The following is a 27,952-nucleotide window of genomic DNA, read 5'->3' as shown; positions in this document are numbered from 1 at the left end:
ACATGACCTTGCTGCTCGCTCTCTTCCCCTGCAGAGGCTGAACTAGCTGCTCAGGCCATCTCCATTTGCAAGAGAGTCCAAGTCCAGCAGCTTGTAAGCGTGCCAGGTCCTGATGCATCTCCTGGATGGACCCTTCCCCTGGCTCCAGCCCTGAGTCTCCTCAGCTCGCCCAGCTCCGCCTCTGTGCTGCAGAAGACCTTTCCTCAGACGCAGTCCACCCCAGGGGAAAACACAGAACCCAAACCGGGAAGGCGTTTTGGGTGAGCGCTTCCAGCAGCCCGGCAGCCCCTCACACCCGTCGCCCCTTGGCACGGAGGAGGCAGCGCAGACCTCAGCTCACTGGGCGGGGGTGGCGAGGGGACGCGGCCTGAAATCTCAGAGGTCCCTGCCCACGGCAGTGTTGAGAAATTCTTTGACCAAACAATGATTAGCTTTGAATTTAACAAGGCCTATGAGTAATTAATGTGTACGGAGAAGATATCCTACCCTTGAGAAGAGAAACATCCTGGCAGGATTGCCCAAACAGCGTTGATCAGGAAGAACAGCTTGGCCGGACAACAGAGTTGGGCAACATCCAAGGAGAAGAAACTGTCCTCAAAGGCTTGTGACCATAACAGGGACAAAGGAGTGGGGGGCTAACTCCCCAAACGACCACCGGCGACCACCCGAGACCCCCGCGCATGCAGAGTGTAGTTTTGCAACGCCAGCATTATGTAAATGCAGTAGATAGGCGGAGAGGTGGAGACTTCTCGGAAAATGTCTGAATATTCAGGTCTTAAGGTATATAAAGGATGAACGTTTGGGTTAGGGTATGCACGACAGGCGGGGCTATCCCCCGTGCACCCGGCACCGAAGAAAGCAATGCCTGCTTTCTAACACTAAAACGGAGTGTTGGAGAGTTTATTATCCCCTATTTGGAGACAGCAGGGGCTGGACCAGGCGGCCTTTCCAGGTCCCTTCCGACCCACACCAAGACCAGACCCGTGGGGCCCCACGCAGGCGGCGGCACAGCCCAGGCCGCGGCCGCCCGGCTCCGGGGCGCGAAGCGAACGAGGCCGCCGGTCCCGCCGCCCTGGACCGCCCCGCCCCACCCCGGATGGACACCGGCGCCGGCTCCCCCCTCACCTCCGTGGCGCCGAGCCGCGCCCGCACCTCCCGCGCCAAGAAGGGCTCCAGCCCGCCGCCCGCCGTGCAGAAGTACCGCCCGCCCCCCGGCGCCGTCCCGGCTCGCCCCGCCGCCCTCAGCGCGGGCCGGGGGGCCTGGCGGGACCGGCCCTCCTCGGCGGGGCCCCTCCGCGGGGGCGGCTCTCCCGCGCTGAGCCCGCCCTGGGAGCGGGTCGGCGGGGCAGAGCGATGGCCCCCGCTGCCGCCTGCCTCGGCACCGGAGCACCTTCTGTGCAAGCACCTGGTCCGGAGCGTGTGTGTACACTCGCGGGGCGAATCTGCGCCTGCCCCCACGGGACCGCTTCCCCACTAAGTGCGGTTATCACCGTGACGGGAGGGGACGCCCCGAGGGACCGTCAGTGCGGGCGCTGAGGTGAAGCACTGCCGCGCAGCTCTCGCTCCTCCTCTTTCGGCAGAAGACCGCGCCGCCGCTCCTGACGGGGCTGGTGGGGAGAGGAGGATGGCTGTGGCACAGAAGCGGTGTCTGCATCCGCAGCATCTGGGGGGAAAACCTGTAGGCTCCCCCGGCAGTGATTCAGCACCCACGGCTCAGGGGGAAGCGCCGGGAGGGCAGCTGGGAGCCAGCTGCTCCCCCCCACAGGCGACCAGCTCTGCTGCAGGGTGCGCAGGAGCTTTTCTTCTCCAAACGACTCGGTTCTCATCCCCCCTTCCCACTTACTTACAGGGGACAGAGGCAGAGTGACATCAGAGTGACATCACTGATGCCACGAGTCCTGTGTAGCCCAGTCTTTGGGTGGGCCCAAGAGGAAACACTCCAGAAGCAGGAGTGGAAAATTGACAGCTGCCTCTCACCAGGCAACATGCTTGCCTTAGCAAGCAGGAGAGCAGCTGCCAGGGCAGTCAGGCTGCGCGGCGCTCTCGGCAGAAATCCCGCGTTTTTACAATTAGCCTTCACCCAGCTGGGAATCACCGCAGAGCAGCTGTGTGCTCGTGTGAGGGCCTGGGGATGGAACAATTTCGCAAGAGTACCTAAAATCCTCTTTGGCCACACCACAGAGTTTTCCTCAGAGAGCTGCACATTCAACAAGGCGTCTCTCTCTTTCCGGAATCACCATTTCAGCATAAAGCTTACCAGCAGCTGATGGACACCCACCGAGCAATACAGGTGGACGCGCCTGCCTTTGCCCGTTGCATTTCCTTACGAGAGGAGGTTTTTGGCAGGATACTAGTTGAACATAACTCCCCTGCCAGTGCCCACAGCCCTGCTCTCTGGTTCCCTAGATCCCTGCTGCATTGCCCGGTTGGCTGTGGCAAAGTTGGACGAAGTTAAAACCTTAGAGCAGCATTGGATAACTGTGGGAGGAGGATCAGTCAGTGTGTTCGAGATCTGGATCGCAGCCTGAACGAGGGGAACATGTATTGCAAGTCCAAGAGGACGTTGACTTTACATTGTCTTTCATTGCTTTGCTGCTATTTTTTTATGGTGAAGTCCACCTCAAGGACCAGGGCTTGTGACCTGCGGAAAGCAGACTCTACAACTGGGAAAGTTGTAAAGTAGGTATGTTTATTCAGCGCTGGGCAGCACATGGGGTCGCCCCACCACAATCGTGCGCGCCCGGTGCAGTAACTTGCCTTAAATTTATACAACACTGTGATTTCATAGTCATGGGGTTTCTCAATATGCTTATACATATGCATGAGCTGTCCCTGCTTCGTATTAAAATTAGTCTCAAAGACTTATTTCCATAACTCCTCCTCCCGGCACTTGCGCAGTGCCTCCTAGTGGTGGTCGTGGGGGATCCTAAAGATGAAGGCTGATGGCTCTTCTTCATCACCGCAAGTAACCTCTTGTCCTTGCGCAGACTCAGTTACTCCTTGATTCTTGTCCAAACCGCAAGGTTGGTTTCAGCCGGTCTCTTGAGACAGACTTCTGGTTGTTATCAGGAATCATCCTTGACAAGGTCCACGGAGCCTCTTGCTTCGCCTGATTTCTGTAAGCCCTCACACCACAAATTCTGTTCGTTTAACCCCTTCGTGCTATACAATCGCAAGCTAGCTAGTAGAAACGAAATTCACAGTTCCCAGTTCCCCGTCTCATTCCCCCCTTTTCTAGAAAATCAGTAAATTCTTTTACTGCCCCTAATTTAATGCTCTGTTTTTAATATAGCTGTTCCTTATCTAACATCTTTTCAAAGTATTTATTGGATTCTAGCTTTCTCGGTAATTGATTTTTCTTCCACTCACTATAAGAATCATCCATGTTCTGACAACACCATAAAGCGCACCGAATTGTCACATACAATACCAGAGCCAGAATCATAATCATAATTGTCATAACAAACAATTGCCTTAACCATGATAAATTTGGCAACCAAGATGTTAACTTGTTCCATAACTCAGAGAATTCCCATGAAGTATCATCTTTAGTCACTTTGTGGAGAATTCTAGTCTGCTCCCAGATAGCTTCTAAGTCTGTCTCAACTCGTTTCTCCTGGTCTGTATAGGAACAGCAGGTTTGATTTATTAGTATGCCCACTCCCCTGTCTTTCGCAGTCAGAAGGGCCAGGGCCATGCGGTTTTGTAATGTTACCTTGCTTAAGGATGATACTTCTGTCTGGAGTCCCTGAAGGGCATCCATCGTCAAGTTTTTGAGCTTTTTTATTGTGGCCGAGATATTTACTGTAGCCTTTTTTTAATTCATTAACGCCAAGTGGGGGGAATAGCCATCTTACAAAACTGTGAAAGCTTGAAGGCTTTTCTATGAGGGGATTCGATGGAACACTACGTGTTTTTCTCCAGTGAGTTCTAATTATTCTTGGAGGTGGATGAGAGTGATTGAATATGGACTCTTGGGGAATCACATATCCTAAAGTACAAGTGCTATCCCAATAATGAGGTAGGGACTTCCTGGCCTGACCGTCTCCACATAACCACCATAATCCATCGGGTACACAATCATATGTGTAATTAAGCTGCAGTCCTGTTCTAATTGCGAGAGGACACCCTGAAGATTTATCGCTTTGTCGAGTACACTTAGTTCCATTATCAGTGCTCAGATTAAAATTAAAGTTTCCAACCTTTGGAGCAGTTTTATTTAATCGCTCTATAAAAATCGGTTTTCTCAGAATTTGTAAGTCAAATTTTACAGGGTGGGCAACATGAGGTCCGCAAGAATATTTAAAATCTGTTACGTTTTTCTTCGGCAATGGGGATTCATAACCCCAACATATAGATTCTCCAGTAGGGAGCTTAACTTCTTGTTGACCATCTGCACAAGACCCTCCCACTCTCCAGGTTATATTTTCTCCCGTAGGCAAGGAGGATGTAACTAAATTATCATATGGCCAGCTCCAATTATCATAAGACACTGGTATCCCAAAGAAAGGGAACTTCATCTCACCTCCATCACTTCTGGGGAGAGCAGTGCACACCCAGCAATTAGACAGATTTAATGTATTTGTTAGGTTATGGGTAAACTGTATGAACAAGTTGTCATCCTATCCATATCCTAGAGTTAAGAACGTGAAAAACATAATTTTCCAGGTTGCACCTGTTTTACCCTCCATGGGGTTTTACAAGATTTCTTCACCCTGGAGTGATGGATCCAGGCGTTCTGTTTTTTTAATCTTGATTGCAGTAAAAGAAGTAAGGAACACTTGAAACAGTCCCTCCCACTGTGGCTCCAGGGTTTTTTCTGCAAGAGACTTAACATTTACATAGTCTCCAGGTTGTATGTTATGTACAGGCCTATCCAAACCTCTACTTTGAGTCCCAACCACGTGTTTCTCAATTTTGCTGAGTTGTTTGCCTAATGCCACCATGTAGGAGGTCACGATTTCATCCCCCGCTTGTGTGGACATCCCTTTCTGTATTCCATAGGGTCGTCCATACAAAATTTTAAAAGGGCTCAGCCCCTCTTTCACTCTTGGCCTGGTTCGTACGCGCAAGAGAGCCAAAGGAAGAGACTGAGGCCAGGCCAAGTTAGTTTCCTGTCCCAATTTCACAATTTGCTGTTTAATTAAGTGGTTCATTTTTTCTACTTGGCCACGCAACTGAGGGCGATATGGGGTATGAAGCTGCCAATCTATACCCAAATGGCGGCTAATTTGTTGTACTATTTTTGAAATGAAATGTGGTCCTCTATCAGAAGATATGGTTGCTGGAACCCCAAAGTGTGGTATTATTTCTTGTATCAATGTTCTGGTTACCTCCCGAGCCTTGGCTGTCCTGGTAGGAAATGCCCCTGGCCAACCTGAAAAGGTATCAGTTAATACCAATAAGTATCGATACCCCCCTTTTCTTGGGAGTTTTGAAAAATCAATCTGCCATTGTTGCCCAGGCCCGTTGCCTTTCCCAGTTGGGCCCATTTCTGGTTTGGGGGTATTCTTGGGATTAGTCTGGAGGCAAAGATCGCACTGCTGAGTCACTTGTCTCACAGTGGCGTATAAATTTCTAGCTACAATCTTTCTAATTAGGTGTTTATGTAGGGTCTCTGCCCCCCAATGTCTCTTCCTATGTTCTTCCCTTATCAGAGACCATGTTAGATAGGAGGGAATGATTAGTTTCCCTTGTGGGGTGAGAGCCCACCCCTCTTTATTATATGACCCTTCTAGATCTGTGATAAGCTTCTGATCCTCCTTGGTATATTCTGGCTTACCTTCTAGGGAGATTCGTCCATCAGGGACCAAAGCCCCTTCTGTTTTTACCTTTATTTTGGCTACCTGTTTTGCCTCTCTGTCCGCCAGCTCATTTCCTCTTTCCAACTCCGAGTTCACTTTCTGGTGCGCCTTAATGTGCATGATTGCCACTTTCTCAGGGAGTTGGACTGCCTCCAACAGCTTCAGGATCTCCTCCGCATGCTTGATGTTTTTGCCTTGTGAGTTCAATAATCCCCTCTCCTTCCAGATTGCTCCATGCGCATGTACGACTCCAAAGGCATATTTTGAGTCTGTATAGCTATTTACAGCTTTGCCTTGGGCCAATTCCAAGGCACGGGTCAGAGCAATTATTTCTGCCTTCTGTGCAGAGGTATTCATGGGCAAAGGCCCTGACTCTATTACTTCCTGGCTGGTGGTAATGGCATATCCGGCATGCCTTTTACCGCTTAGGACATAGCTGCTTCCATCCATGAACCAGTTTTCCGTGTTTTCCATAGGACTGTCTCTCAGGTTCGAGCGGCTTGAATATGTTGCCTCGATGGTCTCCAGACAGTCATGATGCACTGGTTCTCCTGTGTTTCCACTGAGGAAAGAGGCTGGATTGACAATGTTAGTGACTACAATCTCCACATCATCTTGTTCTACCATTATAGCCTGATATTTCAAGAATCTTTGAGGGGAAAGCCAGTGTCCACCTTTCGCTTCCAGTACTGCAGATATTATATGGGACACTAACACAGTCATTTTCCGGCCCAGGATGAATTTTCGGGCTTCTTGGACGTTTAGTACTACAGCCGCAACTGCTCGCAAGCATCCAGGCCAACCCTTTGCAGTTGCATCCAATTGTTTGGAAAAGTAGGCTCGTCGATACAGGCCCAGATCCTAGGGCAATCCCCTGCTTCTCGTGGGAAAAAAGGAAAAATGGCTTACTCACATCTGGGAGTCCTAAGGCTGGGGCCGACATCAGGGCCTTCTTTAGCAGCTCAAAGGCCTGTATGGCCTCTTTGTTCCATTTAAGGGGTTTCTGCTCAGTGGTTGTTAGTGCATACAGGGGTTTAACAAGCAGTCCATAATTATAAATCCATAGTCGGCACCACCCAGTCATCCCCAGGAAAGTTCGTAACTCTTTCACCGTTTGTGGTCTCGGGGTTTGGCATATTGTTTCTTTTTGGGCCTGTCCCAAAGTCCTTTGTCCAGCACTAATTTCATAGCCCAGATAAATCACTTTGCGCTGCATTACTTGGGCCTTTTTCTTGGATACCCGGTATCCCTGGAGCCCCCAAAAATTTAACAGACTCACCGTCCAGGTCATACAAGCGTCCTTTGCCTTGGTGGCAATCAGGATGTCATCCACATATTGCAACAGTTTCCCTTCCTCAGGCGGGGCTTCCCAAGACTCAAGATCTTTTGCGAGTTGATTACCAAATATAGTAGGGCTGTTGAACCCTTGTGGTAACACTGTCCAAGTAAGCTGAGTTTTACGACCACTTTTAGGATTTTCCCATTCGAATGCAAATATTTTCTGGCTGGCTTTATGGAGAGGGAGGCACAAGACGGCATCTTTCAAGTCTAAAACAGTAAACCAGGTTAGCTCAGGGGTCAGCACAGTTAGTAAGGTGTATGAATTCGCCACTACCGGGTAGAGGTCTTCAGTTATCTTATTTACAGCCCGTAGGTCCTGGACTACCCGGTATGATCCGTCGGGTTTACGGACAGGTAATATGGGAGTGTTAAAGTCGGACTCACATTCTTTTAGTAATCCTAGTTGTAGAAAATTTTCTATCACTGGCCGGATTCCTTCCTTGTCCTCCTTCCTCAGGGGATATTGTTTAATTCTTACCAGCTGCCTTCCCTCTTTGAGCCTGACCTCAACAGGTGGGGCATTCTTTGCTCTTCCAGGTACATCCGTGGCCCATACCCCGGGGTATACCTGGTTCGTGATCTCCTCCCTGATTTTTCCTTCTGTGGGAACACTAGCTAGTGATAAACTCATTATTTGGATATACTGTTGATCATTTACCTCCAGAGTAATTTCTCCCTTTTCGAATTTAATTATTGCACCCAATTGCTCCAATAAATCTCTTCCCAAGAGCGCCTTCGGGGAGTTGGGCATATACAGAAATCTGTGAATGCCCCATTGTTTTCCCAGTTTATATCTCAGAGGCTCACAAAAATATGCCTTTTCACTTTGGCCAGTTGCCCCTTTTACCATGATATAGTCGTTTCCCAGGGGCATCAAAGCTTGGTTTAAAACCGAATACGTTGCCCCTGTGTCAATCAGAAATTCTATCTTCTTTTGTTCTTTCCCTAGCTTCATTATAACCAGTGGATTCGCTAGGGTGGATTCCCCTGGTCCCTGTCAGTCTCCCTTCACATGGGCCACTATTCTTCCTTTCTTATTGTTTCGTCCCTTCTCCTTACTTTTCCACTTTTCCGGACATTCATCTTTCCAGTGACCAAACCTTTTGCATAACGCACATTGATCCCTGCCTAATCGAGGCGGTCCTCGTCTGGATTTTCTTTCGTCTTCCTTCCTGACGACCGCTACCACCCTTCTCTGTCCCCGTTTGTAATCTTCCTCTTGCAAATCCTCACGGTTCTCTCCCAGTCCTTTTCCCAGACGTCCAAAATTTCTGGGATTAGGTTTTTCTTTCCACACACAAACTTTACTATTTCGGATTCTTAATAAGCCTTTTCCCAGTCCTGAAACCGTGGGACTTTGGGAAAGCACTTAGGACATTCAGCTTTCTGCCTTCTAGATAAACAATACCACTTTTTCCTACAAGATGCACATTTCAACCAGACCCAAGCTGAATGCAAATTTTCACGTAATTTGTTAGTAAGCCCACACACAAAACAAGGAATCACCCTTATGTGTCCATCAATATGGGGGTTTAAAAAAGGTATCTGGGACAGGTTGTTCCCAATCTAGGGCTACTATCTGTCCAGTTGGTGTTAAATACACTCCTCTTAATAAAATTCGCTCCTGTCCCCTCCTTATCCAGTTCCCTCCTTCGTTTAAATACTCCCAAGGTTCGAGCCCAAACCACCGAAGGAGTGACTCTCTCTGTCCTGCCACTTCGATGATCAGCCAGGCCTCCAATACTTAGCAGATTGACTGAACACCGCAGCAGCCCAACTTACATATATCAAAAACACTTACAGATCTTATAAATGTTTCAGACGCTTTGTCCGTCTCTGGCCGTGTTCCTCGCGGAATCACGGAACCGCAAATCAGGACTCCCACTCGCTTCACAGCAGCGCTGCGTCTCAAACACACGCACACACACACACACACACACTCTCGTGCTTTTAACATAAAATACCTGGGTGTTTCATAGATAAATCATACAGTTCACGCTCTAGTTGTTATCCCTTCAGCAGCTGCACACTTTGAGGCTCGCTGACGTGCGGAAAATCGGACTCCACAACTGGGAAAGTTGTAAAGTAGGTATGTTTATTCAGCGCTGGGCAGCACGGGGGGTCATCCCACCAAAATCGTGCGCACCTTGCGGCAATTCCCTTTGAATTTTATACAACAAAATGTTACCTATTCAAAAAGCGCCTATACATATTCATGATCTTTCTGTGGAAAGGCGGTCTTATTACAATGAGTTCATTTCCATTGTCTCCGCCTTTAACTCCTCTCAGCTGCGCACGCGCAGTGCCTCTTGGTGGTCGTGGGCCGGGGTCTTAGGGATGAAGGCCGTATGTCTTCCTCGCTGTGCACTTTTCACATTCACCACAAAACTTACTCAGACCGGTTCCTAATTAGCAGAGAATCCTCCATGTTCATTCCATTCTGATTTACTACCTCCTTATCTTGTGATTGGTTACAAAAATACAAGCAGAGCGAAGGGTCATCTTGACCCTTCCTTACGCTAGTTCTTGTTAAAACATCTTACGTAAGGGTTAAGATTACTAGATATATGGCTTAAGCTAGTTAATGGTCCTGCCATTTCCCTTGTGTTTTAGTTCTCTCTATCATCGCTTACCTTTCTCCTGCTTCTTATACAGGTCCGTCCTGGCTCCCGATGCCGGGATGCAGCGATAACCTCAGATTCACTCGATCTACTCCCAAGATCGCTAGCGGCCTCTCTGTCGGTCAGCGAATCCCCCCTTTCCTTAGGGTACCCTCCTCCCATACGGGGACTATGCTGTATGCCAGACGTCTCTGCGCGATTTACCAGCGGCCCCGGCCAAGCGTGGGCGTCCCCTACGACTTACTGGCCCCCTTGTTAAACATACCGTTTATCTGCAGCTTCAGGAGGTTGTTGTCTACTCCCGCCGTGAGCAGCTGGGAGTGGAGGCTCCTCTGAGGAAAGTACTCGGGGCGTGCCTAGGGGCGTCCGCTCCGCAGTCGATCCCGCAGCCAAGCAGAGTGTCTCCTGGCTGACTCGCCAAAATGACGTGCGGAAATCGGACTCCACAACTGGGAAAGTGGTAAAGTAGGTATGTTTATTCAGCGCTGGGCAGCACGGGGGGGTCATCCCACCAAAATCATGCGCGCCTAGCCCAGTGATTTGCTCTGAATTTATACGCTTATATGATTGCATAATTACAAGATTTCATAATATACTTATACATATTCATGATACATTCCCGTCTCGTATTAAAATTAGCTTTTCCCCGACTCCTCCTCCTGGCACATACGTAGTGTCCTCTAGTCAGGGTGGGCAGGGGTCTCTGACAATGAAGTAAATATCATCCCCTTCATAATCTTTCGACCTTCTTCCCTTACGCAAGCGCAGTACTCTCCCTGATCCTTTTCCAGACCGCAAGCTTAGTTTGTCTTGTAAGATGTTTCCTACTGGGTCAGGGATTCTGTCCTTGGTTCTTCCTCTCATCATTGTGATATGTGTAAACTGTTCTTAATCACCCTGTATATTTTAAGTTTACTTGGGTGGGAACAAAGTTCGTGCCTCCCTTATCTCAGGGGGGCTCCCAAGGAGCCTGTGGACGGCCGTGCTTGGGGGGACGCTCGCAAGGAGTCCCAGGCTGGCCATGCTTGGTGGGGGGCTCGCAAAAAGCTCTGGGCCGGCCTGCGCTTGGGGGGGGGGGGGAGGCTCGAAAAGAGCCCCGGGCCGGCTGCGCTCGCAAGGAGTCCCGGGCCGGCCGCGGTCCGGAGGCCTCGCAAGCAGCCCCGGGCCGGCAGCGTTTGATGGTGGGGCTCGCAAGGAGCCCCGTGTCGGCCGCACTTCATGGGGGGGCTGGCAAGGAGCCCCGGGCCGGCAGCACCTCGGGGGCCTCGCAAGGAGCTCTGGGCCACAAGCGCTCGGGGGGGGGTTGCAAGGAGCCTGTGGACGGCCGCGCTTGGGGGGGGCACGGAAGGAGCCCCGGGCCGGCAGCCCCTCGGGGGGCCTCGTAAAGAGGCCCAGGCCAGCCGCGCTTTAGGGGGGGGCTCGCAAAAAGCCCTGGGCCAGCCGCCCTTGATGGGTGGGGCTCGCAAGGAGCCCGTGGACGGCTGCGCTTGCAGGGGGTTCGCAAGGAGCCCTGGGCTGGCTGCGCCTGGGGCTGGGGGGGGCTCGCAACCAGCCCCGGGCCGGCCCCACCTGGCAGGGGAGATTGAGGACTGAAAAAAATAAAAATCCCTGCGTGTTAAGCTAAAAAAAAAATAAATTAAAAAAAAGTAAAAAATTAGGGACTCCTCAAAAAATATATGGGTCCCAGAAACCAGAACAGTGATGTACTCCTCCAGGACCATTCGTTGAAGCATTCCCCCACTGCAGTGCTCCATCTTTCTGGGCGGCGAGGTGATGTACTCCTCCAGGACACTGTTGTAAATAATTCAAAAAATGCTGGGTGTTGTCCTGTTCCATAAAACACTAAAACGATACAGGATACCCAAAAAACAAAATGGTGATACTCTCCCAAGTTACAGAGCAGCGCTCCCAAACAGTCCCCATGTATAGTGTTCCCCAAAAAACCCTGCGTTGGCAAGCTCCAAAACACTCAAGTGATGGAGGCCTCTGAAAAAGCCCCAGCATTGAGCACTCTTAAAAAGCACCAAGGTGAAGCGCTCCAAAATATCTCAGTGGTGAAGAGCTCTGAAAAAGGCTCATGGTGCAGAGCTCAAAAAAACCCACCCCAGGCTGGAGTGCTTTTAAAAAGCCCCAGGACAGAGCGCTGAAGAACAACCGGGAGATGGAGGGCTCAGTAAACTCAAGGGTGGAGGGCTCCTCTAGGGCTGCGTTGTGTAACACTCCAAAAAATGCTGGGTGGTGATGCATTCCAGTACGAATGGGGCATTTTAGCCATCCAAAAAAAAGCCAGGGAAAACTCTCTAGAAAAGCCAAGTGATGAAGTGCTCTAAAACAGCTGGGCAGTGAAGTGGTCCTCCAGGGCCAGACAGTGATGCACTTCAAAACTAGTGTGGGCGATCCTAGAAAACAGCAGTGGAATAGCTATTTTTATTCCCGTTCGGAGATTAGTAGCCAACAACTGTACAACATCCCTGTCTATCTCCTAGAGACAGCAATTCCTAGCAAGTCCTGTAAAAGTCCTTGAATGCATCCCAATTCATCGTCTCCTAGGGGTTCCTGGGCAATTCCTCATGTCTCCCTCATTTTCCTGTGCCCAAGAACCACACTGCACGCTCCCACAACGGAAACGCTGCCTCGCTTAGCCACACTACACCTGATGGGTACACAAATGCCACACCTCTTCCCAGAGCCCTGCTATTGCACGGGGATTAGTCAACTCTGCGCCAACCGCTCTTCATGCTTCCCAGAGAGCTTTCATCCTTCACAGGTGGCCCCTGCGCAGGGGCACAACCCACTCCTCTGCCTTTGAGGAAACCTGCCACTCACAGAAGGCCCTTTCTGGCCAAGATACAAGGTGGCCCCCAAAACATACCCCTTAGCCCCTTCAAATGGCCACCTGCAGAGCTCCCGTTTCACCCGGGAGCCACTTCTCTGCCCCTCCAGTCACTCTCACCTCGCCCTTGCTGTTCGCCTGCTACCCAAGAGACACACAAGCGGCACAAAGCCCACATCTGTGTCAAGGCACAAGACTCAGCTGACTCCCCAGGCTCAAGCTACAAGACACTCAGGCACCAGAGACTAGGTGGACGGACAAGAGGATTTGCACCGTGTCCCTGCTTTCCATCTCTAGGCTGAAGAGAACTTGACGGTATGTTTACTGCCTACACTTGGAAGAGTCTGGCTGAGCTTGTAGCATCTGTGAACAGGGCATGAACAAGACAGTATGCATTTTACATGGAAACAAAAAAGCCTCACCTTGCCTAGCTGAGCCTTTCTTCATTTCAATTTACACTATCTGTAGGTTGTTATATTATCTGTTCTACATACAGAACAAGGCCTGCATTGCTTGAGTGAGGCAATTTCTGTTCGGATATAAAACACACGCAGCTAGGACACCATCTAGATATATCTTTATATGCACAGAATATATACAGAAAACATGCAACAAGCATAAAGAGAATATCTACGGATAGACAGAGATACATGTCAATATGAGTCTTTTGAGTACATAGGTACACACCCCCCCCATGCACGGTCTATACAGAACATCCACAGACACTATATACTCCATCGCCAGGAAGAGAAGCCTCAGCCGAGCTCATCTCCCTGAGGCTTTATTCCTCTCCCTATTCAGAAGATACATTATCTACACATAGAAAAGTATACAGGAAGCACAACCACGGTCTTATCTCCACAGGTGCACTCTCTACACAGAGCACAGACATAGAACATACCAAATAGACACACAATCTGTCAATTCCTACCCAAAACAGGCAGCCAGGGGAGGGGAAGCTACGCTTTATCTTGACTATGGATGTCGAGGTCTGTATGTTGACTAGACACTGTCTCCACATGGAAGACAAACACTTTCAAGGCCATGGGAGGAAGGGCATTTCTCTCTGTGCGTGGAGTGTATGCTGTCCTGACTTGGAACACGTGCACACGAATACACATACTTTACATGCAGACATACAGAGAGAGAGAGGTAGGCAAGGCGTGGGGTTTTTTTTTCCTGTCCGTAAAGAGCTCATATACTGCCAGTACACAGAATATGTACCACCTGCAGGTAGAGTAGATACAAAGAGATAAGCAGGTTGCCTCTGCTTACAGAAGATAGCCTCTTTCCACAGAAGCCTATCGAAGGCCCTTACAGGCATGCTGTTCTGTCTGTTCACACAAGAGATCCTGAAGAGAGGGTTTGGTTTCTCTCTATAGAATACATTCGATAGGAGAGGAAGGCTTTTCAGTCTTTTCTTTAGAATACAGCCTATGCAGAATATACGCAGGGACGGTGATGAGAGGCTTTTCTGTCTGCCTAGAGACTGTACGGGCTAAATGTAAGACCCATACATTGAAAAGCAGTGCCTCACCTACCTCAACATCTAGTATCTACCACCTGTGTACACACGACATGCCAGCAACAAGGGGAGGCTTTTCTGTCCCTCTGCAGACTACATACTGTCTTCCTCAAGACTACACACGGACAGGCCAAGCCAGGCTTGCTTTCTCAGTATGCAGCATATATCAGGATATACTCTGCCTATCAAAAAAGGGACAGCGAGGCTTTTCTCTCTGGATACAGACTATATCTCGTCTGTAGATAGACTGTATGCAGGCAAAGCATGTCCTTTCCCTCTAGTCATAGGCTTGATACCGCCAAGGCAGGGCTTTTTGGTCTGCTTATACAGCGTACACTGGCTGTACAGAGAACAGAAAACACCACCACACAGACTAGAAAATGGTTCTACGGAGAATACACGTGGAGAGCACTGCACACTACTTTCCTGTCAGGACGCAGAACGTATTCTGGTTACACAGCAGAGACGGGCCGCGTGAGGCACCCACCCACACATGAAATCTGGGGACGCTAGGGAATGAAGGGGAGGGTCTGTCTGTACATCAGGCACACTCTGCCTGTAGAAGCACACAAACAGGGGAGGTGAGGCTTTACAGGTAGTAAGTACGGGGCTCTTCTGCCTGTATGTGGAATATAGGCTGTCTATAGAGCAGAGAGACGTCGCTGTACTTAGAACATCTACTGCTCACCTGTACAACAGGCCCAGTGAGGAAGGCCTGCAACCACATACGCCAGCACAGGCCTCTCAGACTCTGCAGGCAGGGGGGGTGTGTGGGAGGGGGTGGGGGGCAGCAGACTTTGAGCAACATCCTCTCACACCCCACATGTGAAAGCAGAATGACTGGGCACCCGTCTCTACCCTCCGCTGGACTCCTTGTCCACAGACAAGGAAAAAAATGATCAAGGATGCAAAGGTCAAGGGCATGCTCGGCTGCAGCCACCATTCGGTTGTAGAATTTAAAAGCCTGAGAGAAGCGAGCAAACCAGCAGAATCACAATGCTGGGCTTGAGCAGAGCAGGCTGCCGCTTCCTGAAGAGTTGCTAGGCAGGAGCCAACAGGAGACTGGCCTGGAGGGCAAAGGGGCCCAGGGCGACTGGTTGAACTTCAAGAACAGCCCCCACCTCCCCAGACACCAGAAGGGTCCACGCCAACACACAGAGTTGGTCACAAGTAGCAGAAGGCAGCACTGATGCACAGGAAACTCCTGACCCAGTTCAAACGCAATAAAGTAAGAACACACAAGGTGCAGGCAGAGATGGCATACCCAGGGGGAACTGAGAAACATTGGGCCAGCGGGCGGGGATGGATTTTGGAAAGCCACAGCATAGCTGGAGGCAAACTAGGAAGAGATGAAGGACAACAGAAAGGGCTTCTGGAAGCAGAAGGAAGGCTAAGGGAAATGCAAGCCGCTGCTCAACAGGAAGGGAGGGAACCTCCTAGCAAAGGACAGAGCAAAAGCCAGAGAAGATGCTACTCTGGGCAGGAGCATGTGGGTGGGCTTGTGTGTGCGTGTTTTGGGGGGGTGTTTGCCTCACTTCTCACTCCTACTTCTCTCCCTCACGGGAGGGACACAGCCAGATACTTCGTGAGGGGCGCACTGGATGGACAAGGGGCAACAGACAATTTGCAGATTCTGACTCCAGACAAAGAAAGTCGCTCACCATGAGGGTGCCCAAGCACTGGAACAAGTTGCCCAGGGATGATACCGAATCTCCATCCTTGGAGACAGCCTAAATGTGACTGGACACAGCCCAGAGCAACATGATCTGACTGGACCTGCTCTGAGCAGGAAATCAGACTAGATGGCATCGGGAGGACCCGCCCGACCTACCCCACTCTACAAATCCCCACAGATTTCTCATGTCACTCCAGTACTCTCCTAATTCATCACCGGCCACTGCTCATGTTGAGACGTCTATAAAAGTGTTTGTGGAGCACAACACTTGCTCCTAGGACATCAAACAAGTTGCTTGAGGCAGCAGCTCTTACCTCCCATCACTTGTACAGAGCTGAAGCATGGCAAGCCTAGGGCACACTAAAGCCATTTCAGACAGCTAACAGAAACGAAGGCAGAGTTTAAAGGTTATGTCTTCCCATCGGAAGCCATCTCAGACCAGATGGGGGCAAGTAAAACAGTCCCTGAAAGCACAGGGCTGACAAGCACATGAGAAGACACACGACAGCTCCTCTGGGGGAAAGTGGGCCATGTGCAGCTCAAGGTCCTCCCCCCGCCTTTCTCTCCCCCAGGGGGAAGAAGGAACCGCAACCAGCTAAACTTGCTGTCACCCTCATTGCGGGCACTCAATGAACTGCTCAGACTGTTGGGTAGTATCTGGTACAGACACACACCCCCCTTCTGGGCTAAAAAGAAAAGTCTCTTTTTTATATATATATTATTGGAATCTATATACTGACATAAACATTTACAGACTTCTAAAATACCAGTACTTTTATAGAAATACCATTCATAAAAATATTCCCATTTAAATATAAATGTGGGCAGGGCTACGACTCAAGCGGACCGTGCCACATACAGCAAAGGCAAAGCATGTTTAGCCAGGGCAGCTACCTCAGGGCGACTCGGGTGCAATTTTGCTCGGCAAGGGTCCACAACAACTGCAAACCTTGCTCCTGGCCTCCCCACCAGGAGCAAATGTTCGCTTTTCCCAAATGCAAGATGCTACCACAAGCACCAGATATGATACTGTCTTTACCAAGCAGAAAGGGGAATCCCTCCACCCTACCAAGTGAATTCACCTTGGGAAGGAACCAAGGAGATTGCCTTTCAGGAAGGCAATAAGCCTCGGGCAGAACACGCTGATCTAAGAGCAGAGATGAGTCTTTATGAAATGAGCCAAGTGGAAAGTATTTTGGCCTTGGCCACTTCCCACTTTCTAGCAAGAAGTAATGCATTTCAAAGCAAAGGCTATTCCAGAATCCTCTGAGCTGCTGCTGCTGCCGCTAAATGCCCCCATTTCCTGTGGCTGGGTGCAAACAGACCTGTCAGACAGACAGACAGACAGGAGGTGTCAGGTACCGGTACTTGGAGGGTATGCAGACGGGAATAGCTCGGAGAAGGGAGAACAGGCTACACTTGGCTTTCAGTCGGTTCAAAGCATCCCGCACCATCACTGAGCGTGAGCACGAGCTACTGCTACGCTAGCCTATGAAATCTGGACTCGGTGTCAGCTAAGAGGGGCATTCGTTTCTACCAAGTTTTGCTTCCATTCAACTGCTCACCTTCAGAATACTTTCTCTTTGCAATTTAGTTTCTTACCAGACAGCTTGAAAGTCATCTAAGAGCAGGTCCCCGCTGCGTATCGCAGAGAAGCCAACTTGGTGACCAGTCTGCTCTAGTCTCCTCATCTTAGTTTCAAGCTCATCAGAAGATGCTGCAAGAGACAAGCAGCATTATTACACTGCAATATAGATGAAAAGTAATGCAGAGAGACTCATTTCTGGGCTGCCAAACAGCAGAATGCAGCGCATTCTGCAAACGGCTACGTGGCAGGGAAAGCAATGTGCAAGCCAGCGCACTCTAGACTAGACCCCACAAGACTTTCACAAGCATGAGGGCAGGGGGGCCTCTCCAAAAGCCAGTCCCCTCCTCCCCCTGGGAGCAGCAGGGATGGAAGAGCAACAGGCACCCTCACCAGGAGGTGGGAGGCGGGGGCAGGAGGGCTGGTGAGGTGGAAACCGGCAGCACCTGAGGTCCCCAGCCTCCACCTCCAGTGCTCAGCCTCCGAACCGCTGGCACCTCAGCCTTCGTGCCTGTTGCAGCGCTGGGTCCTCACGGCAGGGCCGGGCACAGGCTCCGGACCTCTAGGCAGGCTGCCCGCCGCCTGCTCCCCGGAGGAAAGTGGCCTTCGCCCCTCGCCAATACCTCGGGACCAGGTGCCTGCTCCCCCGGCCGTCCTCCCCGAAAACGCCCCCCTCCTCCTCCTCCTCCTCCAGGCAGCACCGCTCCGGCCCACAGGCAGCTCCACGTGCAGCACCCCACTGCCTTCAACGCCCCCCCCCCGCCCTGCCTCACGCCTCACGCCTCGCGCCGGCCGTTCCCACCCGAGCCTTCCCGAAGCCGCGCGAGCACCCGCTGCCCGCCTGCGGCTCTGGCGGCAGCAGGCAGAGGGGGGAGAAAGCAGTGCCCAAACCAGAGCCGGCCCTGCAGAGTCCATAGCCACAGCACGTCATTCATCTGGGTAGCAACAACGTAGTGAGGTCATTCAGGAACGACAATTTACTGACAGCATAGCTCGGACTTTTTTTTTTTTTTTTTTTGTGCTTCCTCCCTTACAGCCTTTTCCCTGGTAATTAGCCTTAGATGATTTCTCAGAACACAGAGCACATTCTCTACAGGCAACTTGCAACCCTTCTGGTAGCAGTTAGACTAAAGACGTTAAGCACTAAACGTGTCAAGTGTCATGGAGATGGTACCCTTCCTTTCTTGGCCGGTGGAGTTTAAATACACTTGCATGGAAATTAATCCTGCTGTGCTTAAGAGTGCAGTCGTGCCAAAGAGCACGAAATAAAGGTTAACGGAGCCCTATCTGGCTGTGCAACCTCGCACAGCTCGCTATGACTGCCTCAGATGTGAACTTGCTGAGCCCAACCCTTTACAAGGTTTGCCCTGAAGAGAACTAAGCGAGCCAGGCAAGAAGAGAGGGGGGAAAAAAACCCTAGGAAATAAGAACAGCACTTTAATTAACAATTCCCCTTCTTTCCCCTGTGCACAGAATATCCATTCTTCCCTGCTCCTTACTTAGTAAGAGGAGTTGAATTTGACACGCTGAATTTCACTTCCACTTGGAAGTTTTACACGTTTACAAGAGAAGCACTTTGCCATCCGTAGTCATGCTTGGCTGACGACCTGCCCGGAGCTGTACACACAGGATCCACCGTTCGGGTAAGGAAGGCATTCTTGTGAAAGGCACAGCTACAATAGAAAGCCTTCAAGAGTTAGACTGCAAATAAGAAGGGCTTTAGAGATGCACACGGCCCAGCTTGCTTCATTATCAAATCTTGATAATTTTAATTCTAATCATTTAGTTATAATGTTTTTCATTTTAATCACTAAGACCTCAGATGCAGTTTTAACTGTGTTCCCGCCAAGCTTCAAGAGAACACGTGCAAAATATTTGTTCTCTCAGCAAGAAAATCACTGGTCCAAAGAAAGATTTATTAAAAAAAAAAAAAAGACAGCCATGCTCGCAATATTTGCTTTAGAGCATCCTAAGACTGCAAAATTCTATGTTACCTCAGGATTTCCTATCAAAAGAAAAATAAGAATAAAAAGTAAAGTATGAAATCTTGAAATCTAAATCTATACCGTTAAAACATGAATCATTTCTGTGCACACATTTTGCTATGGGGACAGGAGAAAAGTTATAGAAATAATTTACTGCAGTAGCCATTTGAGATGCTGAGAAACACTTCAGTAACACCTACTATATTCCCTGTTTTCATTGCAATACTCCAGCTCTGAATGGGGGAAGTAGAATACAGCGATCCAGTAATACCACACTAGACCACGTATAATTCTCAATAAAACTCACTAAACTCGGGAAAACATGCACTTGCCGTGCAGCATTTTTGTCACTATGTAAGACACAAGAGCATAAAACCACATCAACCATGTCTCACTTCAGCTGAAAACCATTTGACAAAGTGTGTGCAAGTTTGCAGTGGCCCAGCAACCTTGTCACAGACAAGGGCAAGACCTCCAGCTTAAGAAAAGCAAGAGCGCAGTGTAATGCATAGCAAGCTGCAAATCCAGTGGTTTTCACTTACGGTAGCTGAAAGCATTTTAGTCCCTTCCTTTTATCCATCGATGGGTTGCAGTTGGCTTCCCCCCCCATTTTGAGCTATATTCAACAACTTAAGACAGAAGCAGGGACAACTAACAGACCAAAACCAAGGTGAAGGGGACCCGGTATCCTCCACTTGCCTGGCAGAAGGCAGTAGCCTCAAAGGGAGGAGTGAATGGAAGCAAGTCCCCACTCGGCGTGGCAGGTGAACCTTCTTCTCCTCGCCCACCTCGCCTTGCCACGTGCTCCTGCACAACAGGCACGAGGCTCTGGCTGTGGAAGGCCACTCGAGGGAGGATATGGATGATAGTCAAGCTACACCAGAGGTAGCACCTAGGCCAGAAAGGCCCGTACCTCGTGTCGTGACCACCCCCATGAAGAAGAAAAGGTGGGGGCTGTAGGGGACTCCCTTCTGAGGGGTACAGAGGGCCCAATATGCAGGGCAGACCCTCCCCTCAGAGAAGGCTGCTGCCTCCCGGGGGCCGGTGTTAAGGACATTACGAGGAAACTCCCCAGCCTGCTACAGCCCTCTGACTGTTACCCACTGCTGCTCCTCCACGTGGGTGGGGATGAAGCAGAGACACGCAATGCAAAAGTGATCAAAAGGGACTTCAGGCTCTTGGGATGGTCACGGAAGGATTTGGGAGCCCAGGTAATATTCTCCTCCCTCCTTCCAGTTGAGGGCAGCAACGTTGGGAGGAACAGGCGGACACAGTCCATAAATGCATCACTCTGTGGCTGGTGTCAACGCCACAACTTTGAGTTCTTTCACAATGGGACGGCCTATACAGCACCAGGCTTGATGAACTCTGATAGGATTCACTTCTCTCAAAGAGGGAAGAGGATCTCTGCCCAGGAACTAGCGGGGCTCATCAACAGAGCTTTAAACTAGGCTCGAAGGGGGAGGGGGATAACATCAGGCTTGCCTGCGACACGTTGTGGGACGACGTGCCCAACATGTTGGAGGGACGGGGTGCTGGTGAGGGCCCTCAGCCTATTGCTCAGAGACGTGCTGGACACACTGCAGCACGCTCGAAGCCTAGAGGAGATGAGCCAGGGGCTCCAGGCACAACGGGAACCAACAGGGAGACACTGGGAGAATACATCAAAAGAATTCCAGCCGCTCCAGCCAGTAAGTCAGCCTCATCAGGCACACAACTGAAACGCCTCTACACAAATGCACGTAGCATGGAGAATAAACAAGAGGAGCTGGAGACATGTGCGTGCCTGCAGGGCTATGACCTTATTGGCATTACAGAGACGTGGTGGGATAGCTCCTGTGACTGGAGTGTTGGGATGGAAGGATACAGGCTCTTTAGGAAGGACAGGCAGGGCAGAGGAGGAGGGGGTGTCGCCCTCTACGTCAATGACCAGCCCGAGTGCATGGAGCTCCACCTGGGAATGGACGAGGAGCTGACCGAGAGCTTACAGGTCAGGATTAAAGGGAGGGCTGGGGCAGGGGGCATCATAGCTGGAGTCTGCTACAGGCCACCTGACCAGGGAGACTGAGCAGATGAGGCCATCTACAGGCAGATAGGAGCAGCCTCACGTTCACAAGCCCTGGTCCTTGAGGTGGACTTCACCATAAAAAAATAGCAGCAAAGCAATGAAAGACAATGTAAAGTCAACGTCCTCTTGGACTTGCAATACATGTTCCCCTCGTTCAGGCTGCGATCCAGATCTCGAACACACTGACTGATCCTCCTCCCACAGTTATCCAATGCTGCTCTAAGGTTTTAACTTCGTCCAACTTTGCCACAGCCAACCGGGCAATGCAGCAGGGATCTAGGGAACCAGAGAGCAGGGCTGTGGGCACTGGCAGGGGAGTTATGTTCAACTAGTATCCTGCCAAAAACCTCCTCTCGTGAGGAAATGCAACGGGCAAAGGCAGGCGCGTCCACCTGTATTGCTCGGTGGGTGTCCATCAGCTGCTGGTAAGCTTTATGCTGAAATGGTGATTCCGGAAAGAGAGAGACGCCTTGTTGAATGTGCAGCTCTCTGAGGAAAACTCTGTGGTGTGGCCAAAGAGGATTTTAGGTACTCTTGCGAAATTGTTCCATCCCCAGGCCCTCACACGAGCACACAGCTGCTCTGCGGTGATTCCCAGCTGGGTGAAGGCTAATTGTAAAAACGCGGGATTTCTGCCGAGAGCGCTGCGCAGCCTGACTGCCCTGGCAGCTGCTCTCCTGCTTGCTAAGGCAAGCATGTTGCCTGGTGAGAGGCAGCTGTCAATTTTCCACTCCTGCTTCTGGAGTGTTTCCTCTTGGGCCCACCCAAAGACTGGGCTACACAGGACTCGTGGCATAAGTGATGTCACTCTGATGTCACTCTGCCTCTGTCCCCTGTAAGTAAGTGGGAAGGGGGGATGAGAACCGAGTCGTTTGGAGAAGAAAAGCTCCTGCGCACCCTGCAGCAGAGCTGGTCGCCTGTGGGGGGGAGCAGCTGGCTCCCAGCTGCCCTCCCGGCGCTTCCCCCTGAGCCGTGGGTGCTGAATCACTGCCGGGGGAGCCTACAGGTTTTCCCCCCAGATGCTGCGGATGCAGACACCGCTTCTGTGCCACAGCCATCCTCCTCTCCCCACCAGCCCCGTCAGGAGCGGCGGCGCGGTCTTCTGCCGAAAGAGGAGGAGCGAGAGCTGCGCGGCAGTGCTTCACCTCAGCGCCCGCACTGACGGTCCCTCAGGGCGTCCCCTCCCGTCACGGTGATAACCGCACTTAGTGGGGAAGCGGTCCCGTGGGGGCAGGCGCAGATTCGCCCCGCGAGTGTACACACACGGTCCGGACCAGGTGCTTGCACAGAAGGTGCTCCGGTGCCGAGGGGCCATCGCTCTGCCCCGCCGACCCGCTCCCAGGGCGGGCTCAGCGCGGGAGAGCCGCCCCCGCGGAGGGGCCCCACCGAGGAGGGCCGGTCCCGCCAGGCCCCCCGGCCCGCGCTGAGGGCGGCGGGGCGAGCCGGGATGGCGCCGGGGGGCGGGCGGTACTTCTGCACGGCGGGCGGCGGGCTGGAGCCCTTCTTGGCGCGGGAGGTGCGGGCGCGGCTCGGCGCCACGGAGGTGAGGGGGGAGCCGGCACCGGTGTCCATCCGGGGTGGGGCGGGGCGGTCCAGGGCGGCGGGACCGGCGGCCTCGTTCGCTTCGCGCCCCGGAGCCGGGCGGCCGCGGCCTGGGCTGTGCCGCCGCCTGCGTGGGGCCCCACGGGTCTGGTCTTGGTGTGGGTCGGAAGGGACCTGGAAAGGCCGCCTGGTCCAGCCCCTGCTGTCTCCAAATAGGGGATAATAAACTCTCCAACACTCCGTTTTAGTGTTAGAAAGCAGGCATTGCTTTCTTCGGTGCCGGGTGCACGGGGGATAGCCCCGCCTGTCGTGCATACCCTAACCCAAACGTTCATCCTTTATATACCTTAAGACCTGAATATTCAGACATTTTCCGAGAAGTCTCCACCTCTCCGCCTATCTACTGCATTTACATAATGCTGGCGTTGCAAAACTACACTCTGCATGCGCGGGGGTCTCGGGTGGTCGCCGGTGGTCGTTTGGGGAGTTAGCCCCCCACTCCTTTGTCCCTGTTATGGTCACAAGCCTTTGAGGACAGTTTCTTCTCCTTGGATGTTGCCCAACTCTGTTGTCCGGCCAAGCTGTTCTTCCTGATCAACGCTGTTTGGGCAATCCTGCCAGGATGTTTCTCTTCTCAAGGGTAGGATATCTTCTCCGTACACATTAATTACTCATAGGCCTTGTTAAATTCAAAGCTAATCATTGTTTGGTCAAAGAATTTCTCAACACTGCCGTGGGCAGGGACCTCTGAGATTTCAGGCCGCGTCCCCTCGCCACCCCCGCCCAGTGAGCTGAGGTCTGCGCTGCCTCCTCCGTGCCAAGGGGCGATGGGTGTGAGGGGCTGCCGGGCTGCTGGAAGCGCTCACCCAAAACGCCTTCCCGGTTTGGGTTCTGTGTTTTCCCCTGGGGTGGACTGCGTCTGAGGAAAGGTCTTCTGCAGCACAGAGGCGGAGCTGGGCGAGCTGAGGAGACTCAGGGCTGGAGCCAGGGGAAGGGTCCATCCAGGAGATGCATCAGGACCTGGCACGCTTACAGACTGCTGGACTTGGACTCTCTTGAAAATGGAGATGGCCTGAGCAGCTAGTTCAGCCTCTGCAGGGGAAGAGAGCGAGCAGCAAGGTCATGTTCTCAAGGAACTCGACTTGAGAACGGCATTTATGGAAGAGCCTCCTCCTAGACCCTGTGCCTGACAAGCAGCTTGCTTAAGGCACCCTCCCATGGTGCCAGCTGTGTGGAGGCCTTGGAAAGGACTTGTTGCTCTTGACAAGCTCTTTCTCCATCCCTGCGCTTGGCATAGGGAAGCTGCTCTCAGCACTGATGCTGTGAGAGCTGAGGCCTTCTGTAAAAGCTTTGAGTTCATCTGCTGGCTCTGGTTTTCCCAGGCTGTGCGTTAAGTCCGGCTTTGTTGAGCCTCAAGTGGGGCTCTTGTTCTTGTCCATTTTTTTTCTCTGAAACCATTCAAGTGCTGAGGACTGGGATTTGCCCACAGCATCATGTTTTGCTTTGGGCTGTCTGGAGACCTCAGTCTTCTTTTGGGATGCTCTCTGTGGGACAGGAGGACAATTGCTTTGAGCTGCCTATACTTCTGGAAGGATTACCCACCTTTGCCTTCCACCCAAAAGACTCCTTAGCGGCACTTGGGTTTGGGGGTTGTTTTTTTTCAAAAAGGGAGATGTGTGTGAATGGCTAATCTTCTCCTGCTTAGAGTAAATGGTTTTATAGCTAAAAATATCCATTCCATGTTAGAAAACTTGGTTCACTTAAAGATTCAAGCTCTGTGGCTGTTGGGGGTTTGTCATTTGCATAGCTCAGCCAGCCCCCCCCCCCCCCCAGCCCCCTCCCCCCCCCCCCCCGCATACTTCAGAATGTCTGGGTCCCTGCAGCAGTTTTTGAACGGTTCCTCCCAGCTGGGTCAACAGACCCAGTGCAGCCGGTAGATGCCATTGGAGCTCCTGTCTGGCATCAGTCCCTCAGTATTTGGAGTCAGAAGAGGTCAAATTTGAACCTGCAGGTCTTCTTCAATGACCTTCAGGAGCTGTGGGCTGCGGATGGCGACTGGCTCTCTTTTTCTGACCGCTTGACCGGTCCTATTGCTCATGGGAAGTGGAACGGCTTGAACAGGTGAATCTGCCATTTCCCTTCTTCTGGGGGTTACGGGAGCTGTTTTGGAGGTGAGGGAGACACAAAGTCACGGTCTTGAGTCAAATTGGATAGAGCAGAGGTGGACAGTAATTTATCTGACCTCAGTTGTGTATCTGTAACGTGGTTGTAATCGTCTGCGCCTGCCCAAGTGGACTAAGGCCCTGTTTTGTTTTAAAGGAGATATAACGAAGAAAATCAGTGAATCCAGTGCGCGGTCTTTCTGACCAACTCTATAAGCATTTACTGTAGGATGAGATGAACAGGACCTTGAACTCACTGGTTACACTGACTAACTCTCCATTGCCTACAGATGGGACCAAGGTTGGCTTGGACAAGGGTGTCTGCATTAGAGACATCCATGTTTAGTCAGACGAATCGCACTCCAGTCTCTTGTGTTCCTCATCAGGTCTCTGACAACTCTGCTGTTAGCCCTTCTTGAGGCCAAGTGCAGTCTCTGTCTCCTGTATTTATCTCTTGTTTTGTTTTTTTTGTTTGGTTTAGTTTTGTTTAACAGAAAGAAAAGTCAGTCTTAGACATTCAGTTGCCGAAGAAAGTTTGTGTTTGAAGATCACACTTGGATCTTCAGGTGGGTCTAATTAGATGCCTTTTCCTCTTCTGTTCACCCCTGATAAGCTTAGGCACTCTCCGTTTGTCCTGTTTCTGAGGACCGCTCCCCAAGGCACCTAGCATTGCAGAGGGAGACTCTGTATCTCATTTTGCACCATGAATTCTGTGAGTCAGGAGAGCGGAGTATTATTAGGACATCAGCTGATTACATTGCACTGAAGTGAAAAAGGTGCTCTGTAACTTTTGAGAGATAATATTGGGTATGATCAGAATTTAGGTGTTTTGAGCAAAAGATGCTTAAAAAGTTAGGGAAAAAGGATTAGCATAGTGCTATTTTTTTATTTTTTTTTGTTTGGATTTTTGTATGTTTTAGATTTCAAGTTTGAATTTAAACAAATGTAGTGGTATTGATGTGGGAAACATGTTCAAATAGCCAACTATTTCTTTCAAAGGAGAATAAGCAAAGTAGCAGCTACAAAGAGTGTTTTGGCTTTCAAGTGTTTTGTGTTTTTGAACCCAAATCTATAAGCTCCTGTTAAATGAAAGGGGCCTACAAAAGCAATCTTTTAATTCTGTGTCACAAATTTTATGATCCTCCCCCTTCTAAAAAATGATTGTCGGTATTGCTTAGTGGAGACGTAGGCAATTAGTGGTTGGCCTCTCAGGAGATGTATCTGTGGGGTGCCAGACTTATCCAGGCTTGTTGGTGCCGAATACAGGGCCGTTATGACCCAGCAGAAGGGGCCCTGGGGGAGTCCAGCCTGGGCGAGAGCAGGGATTGAGCAACTTGCTTATCTTGCACTGATAAGCACTGGACCTGAACAGGGGCAGGAGATGAGCAATTTGTTCATCTTAACAAGATGCAGCGCCTGACAGGTCTGCTCCTTAATCAACTAAGTGACGCCTGGGGTGAGGGGGAGCCTTCACAGCTTGACGTTACTTTGGTAAAACTAAACAGACCACCGCTCCTCTGTACTGAATGCCTTTGTTCTCTGCCACTTCCCCCCCCCCAGCCCCGATCAACTGCACAACAAGCCTTGTTAAGGGCCAATCGACACACAATACCTGACTTAGTCCCACCTCACCAAAAGTATAAATCTGGCATTTAGAATCCTCTTTTCTGAGGACGAGAACTCCAACTATCCGGACGGGTCGACGGGCCTGGACCTCTCTCCTCCCCAAGCAGGGACGCCTCTTTGGTAAGACTTGCGCCTCCGATTATGTCGGATGTTACCCCGGGAAAACTATCATTAACAAAAGCGCTGAACTATTAACTTGAGCTCAAAATCATTGCAGTTAGTGCATTTATCAACGGCAATTCCGAACCTTTATACCTGTCGCCTCAATACTTTTGTTCAGAAGACTCTCGGGCTGCACAAGCGGCCAGGCGTCACAGCGCAAATGGAGGATCCCAAAAAGAAGTCAGCAAGTTACAAAGGAGGAATGGGCAAGTAAAAGGCAAAAGCCTGAATCCCAGCTGTCCTAAATAATGACCTGCTCAGCTCTGGGCTGGTGGCACAGCCCACCTGCAGTGCAGGGTCTCGGGCACAAGTCTTCTGCAGTTCGGTCGTTCTCGCCTTCCTCACAAGGGGGGAAAAAAAAAAAAAAAAGAAATAACAGGAGCTACACATTACTTAGTTCAGTAAATGGAAAAGAAACTGAGATTTAGCTCTGTTTGCCTCTTCTGGAGGATGGCCTTGAGCACAAAGGAGAAGAGTGCCCTACTAGCAGGCTGCTGGGCAGGCAGCGGGGAGGCAGGGAGTCTGCTCCCAGGGAAGCTGTTCCGCTTGGTCTGATTCGGGAACTGGTTTATTGGGGGTTTGAAGGCCAGTTCCCAGCACACACCCCATAACTGCTTTCTCTCTCTCTCTGGCCCGTTCATTGTCCTGATACTGCTGCAGGCTTACAGAAAATGGGGAGCCCACCGTTACAGGGAGATTCTCACCTTGGGATGCCTGCAACCTTGAGCTTAGCCTTGCGCTTGGTCCATGAGAGAGCCACGGCTCTAACTGCAAACCTGAGTGAGTGAGGGATGCGGAGATGGGACTTTTGCAGGGAGCGCCTGGGCTGCTGGACAGGGTGAGAGCCGTGCCAGCCAAGTCACCTTTTAGCTCCAAGTGATTTTTCATGAAATAACACGCATGGCAGCCAGAATCCTGTGGTGTTACTGCTACGTGGTTTTCTTTACAGGTTTCCAGCTGTGTTCCTCCTCCCCGTGATAAACAGTGCTGCCACTATTTCCATCTATCTTAGAATACACAAAA

General features: G+C 51.0%; 1 protein-coding gene across 1 annotated transcript in view; it reads left to right on the top strand.

Annotated features, from left to right (window-relative positions):
* LOC142599783 (E3 ubiquitin-protein ligase RBBP6-like) overlaps positions 1-27,952 on the top strand; it is a 172,835-nt gene that overhangs the window by 89,373 nt on the left and 55,510 nt on the right. The window lies entirely within an intron of this gene.

The sequence above is a fragment of the Balearica regulorum genome, unplaced genomic scaffold, assembly GCF_011004875.1.
Source record: "Balearica regulorum gibbericeps isolate bBalReg1 unplaced genomic scaffold, bBalReg1.pri scaffold_34_arrow_ctg1, whole genome shotgun sequence".
Classification (NCBI taxonomy): domain Eukaryota; kingdom Metazoa; phylum Chordata; class Aves; order Gruiformes; family Gruidae; genus Balearica; species Balearica regulorum.
This window is presented reverse-complemented; position numbering and strand designations above follow the sequence as displayed.